Source organism: Rana temporaria, chromosome 2, assembly GCF_905171775.1.
Source record: "Rana temporaria chromosome 2, aRanTem1.1, whole genome shotgun sequence".
NCBI classification, from domain to species: Eukaryota; Metazoa; Chordata; class Amphibia; order Anura; family Ranidae; genus Rana; species Rana temporaria.
In genome coordinates this window covers 537,146,444-537,155,094 of record NC_053490.1, presented here as the reverse complement: position 1 = coordinate 537,155,094, position 8,651 = coordinate 537,146,444, and the positions used below count along the sequence as shown (strand labels likewise).

The 8,651-nt window shown below is 48.6% G+C and overlaps 1 protein-coding gene across 2 annotated transcripts in view; it reads left to right on the top strand.

Moving 5' to 3' along the window:
- The first annotated feature begins 556 nt into the window (after positions 1-556).
- The window catches only part of NR1I2 (nuclear receptor subfamily 1 group I member 2), a 55,387-nt gene continuing 47,292 nt past the window's right edge, over positions 557-8,651 (top strand). The window contains exon 1 of one of the 2 annotated variants that reach the window (XM_040339208.1): positions 557-643. The gene's annotated coding sequence lies outside the window, so the exon portion shown is untranslated. Of the gene's footprint in view, positions 680-8,651 lie in introns of both variants that reach the window. The other variant, XM_040339209.1, reaches the window with a different exon arrangement.

Genomic DNA, 8,651 nt, shown 5'->3' with positions numbered 1-8,651 from the left:
CCTTCAAGATCCTCAGCACACAAGTCGCACCGCAAGTCGGATCATCGTGATCCGACTTCTGCTGCGACTTCTATTCAAATCAATGGGCTCCCCATAGGGAACCATTGATTTTTGAATAGAGGCAGAGAAACGCCCGATGAGGCTTAGCGCCCTGTATACAGCGCTAAAACGCGTTGAACAGCTTTTACTGGCGTTTTTACAGTTCAAGATCTATCTATCTACCTACCTACCTACCTACCTACCTACTATCTATCTATCTATCTATCTATCTATCTATCTATCTATCTATCTATCTATCTATCTATCATAATCACATTGCAGGGTGACAAATTAGCAGCTATTAAAGTGAAGGGCGGAGTAATGGGCGGTGATTATAGTGTAGGGCGGAGTAATGGGCGGAGACATGGGCGGCGTTTTTTCCGCCTCTCAGGTGTCTATCCCTAGGCTTCCCGAAGGTTTACCTGCGTGTGATGACGTCACGTGTATACAAATACCCGCCCCTTGTCTGCTCCTGATTCGCTCTCCCCGTTTTGAGTCCCGCCCCCCCACGCAGCTTTGATTGGCTCCGGCGCTCCAGTCTGGATTACGGCTGGTGGCCGCTGTCAGTGCGGAGATCTCCGGGGAGAGTGAGAGCCGGACGGAGGTGAGAGCCGGACCGGGGGGGGCCACACCGAGCCAGGTGAGGGGGACACACCTCCCGGGGACACTGCCCACACCTCCAGACACTGACACCGCCCACACCTGTGTGACCGGACTTCCTGATCACCGAACATACGGGACACCCAACACCTATTCCCCCCTTTACTTAACAGTGTCCTCCCCCCCTCTCCCACTGATCACTGCCCCCCCCTTTACTGATCACTGTCCCCCCCCCTTTACTGATCACTGTCCCCCCCCCTTTACTGATCACTGTCCCCCCCCCCTTTACTGATCACTGCCCCCCCCCTTTACTGATCACTGTCCCCCCCCCTTTACTGATCACTGTCCCCCCCCTTTACTGATCACTGTCCCCCCCCTTTACTGATCACTGTCCCCCCCCCTTTACTGATCAGTGCCCCCCCCTTTACTGATCACTGTCCCCCCCCCTTTACTGATCACTGTCCCCCCCCTTTACTGATCACTGCCCCCCCCCTTTACTGATCACTGCCCCCCCCCCTTTACTGATCACTGTCCCCCCCCCTTTACTGATCACTGCCCCCCCCTTTACTGATCACTGTCCCCCCCCTTTACTGATCACTGTCCCCCCCCCTTTACTGATCACTGTCCCCCCCCCCTTTACTGATCACTGTCCCCCCCCTTTACTGATCACTGTCCCCCCCCCTTTACTGATCAGTGTCCCCCCTCCTTTACTGATCAGTGTCCCCCCCCCCTTTACTGATCAGTGTCCCCCCCCCCTTTACTGATCACTGTCCCCCCCTTTACTGATCACTGCCCCCCCCCCCTTTACTGATCACTGTCCTCCCCCCCCTCCTTTACTGATCACTGTCCCCCCCCCCTTTACTGATCACTGTCCTCCTCCCCCTTTACTGATCACTGTCCTCCTCCCCCTTTACTGATCAGTGTCCTCCCCCCTTTACTGATCAGTGTCCCCCTCCCCCTTTACTGATCAGTGTCCTCCCCCCCCTTTACTGATCAGTGTCCCCCCCCTTTACTGATCAGTGTCCCCCCCCCTTTACTGATCAGTGTCCCCCCCCCTTTACTGATCAGTGTCCCCCCCCCCTTTACTGATCAGTGTCCTCCCCCCCCTTTACTGATCACTGTCCCCCCCCCTTTACTGATCAGTGTCCCCCCCCCCTTTACTGATCAGTGTCCCCCCCCCTTTACTGATCACTGTCCTCCCCCCCCTTTACCGATCACTGCCCCCCCTTTACCGATCACTGTCCTCCCCCCCCCCCCCCCATACTGATCACTGTCCTCCCCCCCCTCTTTACTGATCAATACCCCCCCCTCTTTACTGATCACTGTCCTCCCCCCCCCTCTTTACTGATCACTGTCCTCCCCCCCCTTTACCGATCACTGTCCCCCCCCTTTACTGATCACTGTCCTCCCCTACCCCCCACCAATCCTGATCACTGATGGATACATTGTAATAATATTCCTTCCAGTCACACCTGACTTTACCTCATTATTATTATTATTATTATTAGTTGTTCTATTAATATCTGTCCTGATCACACCCCTCCCCCTCCCCCAACATACAGACCGCGATTTATATATTTTTTTTATTATCATTTTTAAAGCAAAACTCCAATTGCATTAAAAACCTGCAAATTCACTTTTAACTTCAGAGAAGATTGTTATTTTTTTATCTTTTGCAAGAAATGATTTCTCCGCTTGGATCTGCGGAGGGATTTGAGCGCAGATTCCCGTCGCTGCCAGAGAACAGGAATGTGCTTTTCCTGTAACCACGGCAACCAGGAGAGTCCTGTACATGGAGCGCCGCCGCCGCCACAAAATGTATCGTCCCCTGTGATTGGTTCGTTTTTGTTTTCCCGGCTGTTCTCTCACCTGATCATGTGACTGTGGAGTTTAGACACGGGGGGGGGGCCCCACTCCTCCTATCCAGGCACACAGTTGGGCAGCACGGCCGGGCGCTCACTTTCTCTCTGGGCGGCACGGCCGGGCGCTCACTTTCTCTCTGGGCGGCGCGGCCTGGCGCTCACTTTCTCTCTGGGCGGCGCGGCCGGGCGCTCACTTTCTCTCTGGGCGGCGCGGCCGGGCGCTCACTTTCTCTCTGGGCGGCGCGGCCGGGCGCTCACTTTCTCTCTGGGCGGCGCGGCCGGGCGCTCACTTTCTCTCTCTGGGCGGCACGGCGGGGCGCTCACTTTTTCTCTCTGGGCGGCGCGGCCGGGCGCTCACTTTCTCTCTGGGCGGCACGGCCGGGCGCTCACTTTCTCTCTGGGCGGTCGGCCGGGCGCTGGGATGGGATTCATCCTCCGGGGCTCCTCCTTCCCCCTTCACAAACAGTCATAGGGCAGCCGGATAGTTCCCCCCCCCCCCCCCCCCCCACCTGACCCGGGCAGACGCGGAGAGAGGCCAGGTGAGCGGCGCGGGCCGAAGGAGCCACTCGGCTGCTTTAGGGCCCCACATGGACTTGCGGCGCCTTTTTACAGATGGCCCCTGGAGCCAGTTGGTCAGTCCGCGTTGGTGACTGAGCACAGGCAAATTAGGCGGCCGTGAGGCCCCTGTGAGTGCGAGGCCTTAGGCGGCCTCCTCTGTCTGTATTCCATACTATGCAGCCGTGATTACACCTTAATTACTACATCAGTACTCCTGTGTATTGTATCCCCTCTATCGGCACTGCTGGGTTTGGGGTTATTTTTTATTATTATATATTGTTACTTTAATAGACAGTTGATACATTTTGTATACATTGTTACTTCCCCCCCCCCCCCCCCCCATACACAGATCAGCCATTGTCTTCTAGTGCTCCGCACACCACAGATAGTGGCCAGCTTGGCACGGGGAATTTAAAGCAGAGCTCCACCCTTTTGTTTTAGCAGACACCCTGTGGAATAAAATGGCGGTCATTGCAACTTTTTTTTTTTTCCAGCGCGGTATTTGCGCAATCATTTTTCAAACGTCTTTTTTTTTTTTTTGGGGGGGGAACGGTTTCATGAATTAAAAAATAACAAAGCAGTAAAGTTAGCCCAATTTTTTTTTTTGCATAATGCGAAAGATGACGTTACGCCGAGTAAATAGATACCCAACATGTCACGCTTTTAAAGTTGCGCGCACTCATGGAATGGCGCCAAACTTCGGTACTTAAAAATCTCCATAGGCGACGCTTTAACTTTTTATTTTTTTTACAGGTTACTATTTTCAAGATACAGAGGAGGTCTAGTGCTAGAATTGTTGCACACGCTGTAACGCAGGCGACAACACCTCACGTGTGGGGTTTGAACGGCGTTTACATGTGTGGGCGGGACTTGCATGCATGTTCGCTTCTGCGCGCGAGCTACCGGGGACAGGGGCGTTTTAAAAAATTTTTCTATCACTTTTATTCCTATTACAAGGAATGTAATGGGAATAGTGTGTGACAGGTCCTCTTTATGGAGAGAGGCGGTTGCGGCTTTGTTTACTTCCCGGTACCGGGCGTGACGTCATAACGTCGCGCCCGGGCCTCCGACGGTCATAGAGATGACTGGTGACCATCTGGTCACCAGTCATCTCTATGCTTCCCAGGCAGCGCCGACTGATGGCACGGGAGAGCCCGGAGAAACACCGGATGGCGGCGGGAGGGGGGGAGGATTGGGGGCTACGAGCGTCGCTCTACTGAGCATGTGCGAGATCGAGAGGTGCACGCCAGGTTACCCAGCATGCACCTCTTCACGAAAACAAGAGAAAAAAAATATATATATGTACTGGGCTTCAGATGCCCACACATAGGATGGCAACGGCCACATCATGAGCTGCCGCAAATAAGGCAAGTGTAAGATTGATTTACCGATCGATTGGCGATCTATCACTAAAGATAATGTCACGTTTAATGTAATTTAAATTTAAATTGCCAAATATATATATATATATATATATATATATATATATATATATATATATATATATATATATATAGTTTGGGGGTTCTAAGTAATTTTTCTAGCGAAAAAAAACGTGTTTTTAACTTATAAACACCAAATCTCAGAAAGAGGCTTGGTCCTTAAGTGGTTAAGTAACAATGTATACAAAATGTATAAACTGTCAAATAAGTAACAATATAAATCGGCATATATATCAAAAACAGCAGCTGTAGAATTTAAAGGTTCCGGTCACATTATATATATATATATATATATATATATAATTTTTTTTTTTTTTTTTCTAACACCCTTGAGAATAAAATGGTGGTCGTGGCAATACTTTCTGTCGCACCGTATTTGCGCAGCGGTCTTACAAGCGCACTTTTTTTTTTTTTTTTTACAAAAATACACTTTTTTGAATTAAATAAGACCACAGTAAAGTTGGCCCAATTTTTTTTTTTTATATATAGATTGTGTGAAAGATAATGTTACGCCGAGTAAATTGATACCCAACACGTCACGCTTCAAAGTTGCGCCAAACTTTTACCCTTAAAAATCTCCATAGGCGACGTTTAAATAAAAAAATAAAAAATACTACAGGTTGCATGTTTTTGAGTTAGAGGAGGTCTAGGGCTAGAATTATTGCTCTCGCTCTGATGATCGCGGTGACACCTCACGTGTGGTTTGAACAACTTTTTCATACGCGGCCGCTGCTCACGTGTGCGTTCGCTTCAGCGCGCAAGCTCGGAGGGACGGAGCACGTTTTTAAAAAATGTATTTAAATTTTTTTTTTTTATTATTATTTATTTTACCTTTTTTTTTTTTTAGTTTTTACACTGTTATTTAAACACTTAAGACCCGGACCTTTAGGCAGGTAAAGGACCCGGCCAGTTTTTGCGATTCGGCACTACGTCGCTTTAATTGACAATTGCGCGGTCGTGCGACGTTGTTTTCCAAACAAAATTGGCGCCTTTTTTTTTCTCCTCACAAATAGAGCTTTCTTTTGGTGGTATTTGATCACCTCTGCGGTTTTTATTTTTTGCGCTATAAACAAAAATAGAGCGACAATTTTAAAAAAAAACTCAATATTTTTTCCTTTTTGCTGTAATAAATATCCCCCAAAAATATATAAAAAACTATTTTTTTTCTCCTCAGTTTAGGCTGATACGTATTCTTCTACATATTTTTGGTAAAAAAAAATCGCAATAAGCGTTTATCGGTTGGCTTGCGCAAGTTACAGCGTTTACAAAATAGGGGATATTTTTATTGCATTTTTATTAATGTTTTTTTTTTTTTTACTAGTAATGGTGGCGATCAGCTTTTTTTTTTTTTTTTTTTTTTTTTGTGACTGCGACATTATGGCGGACACATCGGACAATTTTGACACATTTTTGGGACCATTGTCATTTTCACAGCTAAAAATGCTTTAAAAATGCACCGATTACTGTGAAAATGACAATTGCAGTTTGGGAGTTAACCACAAGGGGGCACTGTAGGGGTTATGTGTGACCTCATATGTTTTTCTACTAACTGTAGGGGGGCGGGGCTGGACGTGTGATGTCATTGATCGCCTTTCCCTATATCAGGGAACAGACGATCGATGACGGCGCCACAGTGAAGAACGTGGAAGGTGTGCTTACACACGGCTCTCCCCGTTCTTCAGCTCCGGCGACCGATCGCGGGACTCCAGCGGCAATCGGGTCCGCTGGAGGATGTACCTGTATGTGCTTGTGCCCAGCCGTGCCATTCTGCGGACGTATATCTGCAGGAGGCGGTCCTTAAGTGGTTAAAAAAATAAATAAATTGTATCGCTTTTATTCCTTTTAAAGGGAATGTAAACATCCCTTGTAATAGGAAAAAAAGCATGACGTTTTGGGGGTCTCAGGCCAGAGCACCTTCCTCCATACGTTTTGGGGGTCTCAGGCCAGAGCACCTTCCTCCATACGTTTTGGGGCGTCTCGGACCAGAGCACCTTCCTCCGTACGTTTTTGGGGAGTCTCGGACCAGAGCACCTTCCTCCGTACGTTTTTGGGGAGTCTCGGACCAGAGCACCTTCCTCCGTACGTTTTTGGGGAGTCTCGGACCAGAGCACCTTCCTCCGTACGTTTTTGGGGAGTCTCAGGCCAGAGCACCTTCCTCCATACGTTTTTGGGGAGTCTCAGGCCAGAGCACCTTCCTCCATACGTTTTTGGGGAGTCTCAGGCCAGAGCACCTTCCTCCATACGTTTTTGGGGAGTCTCAGGCCAGAGCACCTTCCTCCATACGTTTTTGGGGAGTCTCGGACCAGAGCACCTTCCTCCATAAGTTTTTGGGGAGTCTCGGACCAGAGCACCTTCCTCCATACGTTTTTGGGGAGTCTCGGACCAGAGCACCTTCCTCCATACGTTTTTGGGGAGTCTCGGACCAGAGCACCTTCCTCCATACGTTTTGGGGAGTCTCGGACCAGAGCACCTTCCTCCATACGTTTTGGGGAGTCTCGGACCAGAGCACCTTCCTCCATACGTTTTTGGGGAGTCTCGGACCAGAGCACCTTCCTCCATACGTTTTGGGGAGTCTCGGACCAGAGCACCTTCCTCCATACGTTTTGGGGAGTCTCGGACCAGAGCACCTTCCTCCATACGTTTTGGGGAGTCTCAGGCCAGAGCACCTTCCTCCATACATTTTTGGGGAGTCTCAGACCAGAGCACCTTCCTCCATACGTTTTTGGGGAGTCTCAGGCCAGAGCACCTTCCTCCATACATTTTTGGGGAGTCTCGGACCAGAGCACCTTCCTCCATACGTTTTCGGGGTCTCGGACCAGAGCACCTTCCTCCATACATTTGGGGGTCTCAGACCAGAGCACCTTCCTCCATACATTTTTGGGGAGTCTCAGACCAGAGCACCTTCCTCCGTACGTTTTTTTGGGGTCTCCCACATGCCTTTTCGCAAACTCAGAACGCGCCATTTTTTTTCCTGAAAGTAATGTCTTTCTTCTGGCCACTCCCCCATAAAGCCCAACTCTATGGAGCGTACGGCTTATTGTCCCCCTATGTACAGATACTCCAGTCTCTACTGTGGAACTGTGCAGCTCCTCCAGGGTCACCTTAGGTCTCTGTGCTGCCTCTCTGGTTAACCGCTTATGGACCGCCGCATGCCTATTTTACGTCGCCAGAATGGCACGGCTGGGCAAATGGACGTATATGTACGTCCCCCCTTTAATTTGCCGGCCGCGTGGTCGCACGCGCAATGCGCCGCTGCGCTTGCAAACCCTGCCTGGGGGACTCGATGACAAAGCTGAAGAACGGGGGGAGATGCCGGTGTAAACACAACATCTCCCCGTTCTTCCTAGTGACACGTCACTGACCGCCTGTTCCATTGATAGCCTGTTCCCTGTCGGGGCTGGGCTCGGCCTTTCCTTCTCTGTGCTGTCAGCGAATCAGCAGCTCCCATCTCTCCACAGTGATCCACCTGTTGATGATCCTGCTCATCAGCTGTCTGAGTTTAGAAATAATAATATAATAATGCTTACACTTATATAGCGCCAATTACACCGTTGCCGATGTTATAGAAATGTTCTATCTTTTTTCCCGATGGGGGAATCTGATCGGATATTCCGATCGTCTGTGTGGAACTCCGACAGAGGAAAAAAAAACACGCATGCTTAGAATCAAGTCGACGCCTTGAACTTTATTTTTCTCGGCTTATCGTAGTGTGTGTGTGTCTGTGTGTGGTGGGTTCTTTCTTTCTTTCTTTCTTTTTCTTTCCCTTTCTTTTTTTCTTCTTTTTTTTTTTTTTTTTCTCTTTTTCTCTTTTTTTCTCTTTTTCTTTCTCTTTCTTTCTCTTTCTTTTTCGCTTTCTCTTTCTTTTTCGCTTTTTCTTTCTCTCTTTTTCTCTTCTGACAGTGTGTATGCAAGATGGCTTGAACGGAATTCTGACGGAAAATTCCATCGGTAATTGGTTGCACCAGAGCTTTTTATGGGCTTTATAACAAAAAGGGGGTGAATACTTACGCACATGCCAGTTATCATTATTATTATTTTTTATTTCTGAAAATTAGTTTTTTATGTATTTTTCAATTTTTTTTTTTTTACTTCACCAACCTAGACTTTTGTGTTCTGATCCGTCATTTATAATTCAGATAAAAAATAAAAA